Source organism: Oryzias melastigma, linkage group LG4, assembly GCF_002922805.2.
Source record: "Oryzias melastigma strain HK-1 linkage group LG4, ASM292280v2, whole genome shotgun sequence".
Classification (NCBI taxonomy): domain Eukaryota; kingdom Metazoa; phylum Chordata; class Actinopteri; order Beloniformes; family Adrianichthyidae; genus Oryzias; species Oryzias melastigma.
In genome coordinates, this window is record NC_050515.1 from 5,242,194 (window position 1) to 5,242,727 (window position 534).

Here is a 534-nt window from a genome sequence, read left to right on the forward strand (position 1 = left end):
TTTTAAGTAAATCTTTGAGTTTCTGCCACCATGTCCTGTCTCCTGCGTTTGGGTCCTCCACCACCATTTCTGACAGTATGACCTGACAATCTTGGACCCAGCAGGAGAACTTTTGCTCCTAGCCATGCCACTTAACGCCACGCCATGTCAGATGGGGTTTCCTGCAGCTGTCTTCATCTCATGCCTTCATCCATCTAATCTGTTCCTCAGGGGGACTGTCGGGGCCATCCATTGTGTTCCTGTGGAGGGTCGCTGGGGCCGCTCCTCTTCATGTGCCTGTTCCTGAGGATGGTCACCGGGACCGCTCCTTCCTGTCCCTGAGGATGGTCACCGCTTGTCCCCCCCTTGGCTGTTTCTGGTTCTGGAGGAGGGTTGCTGGGACTGCTCCCCTTCATGTGTCCTGTCCCTGGGGAGAGTCACAGGGACCGCTCCTCTCCACGCCTGTCCCTGGAGGGGTTCCAATACCCCTCACATCAGTCTGGCTGCAGAAGCCCCGTCTTCTGGACTTGTTTTTTGTTCATCCAGGTCCCCTCC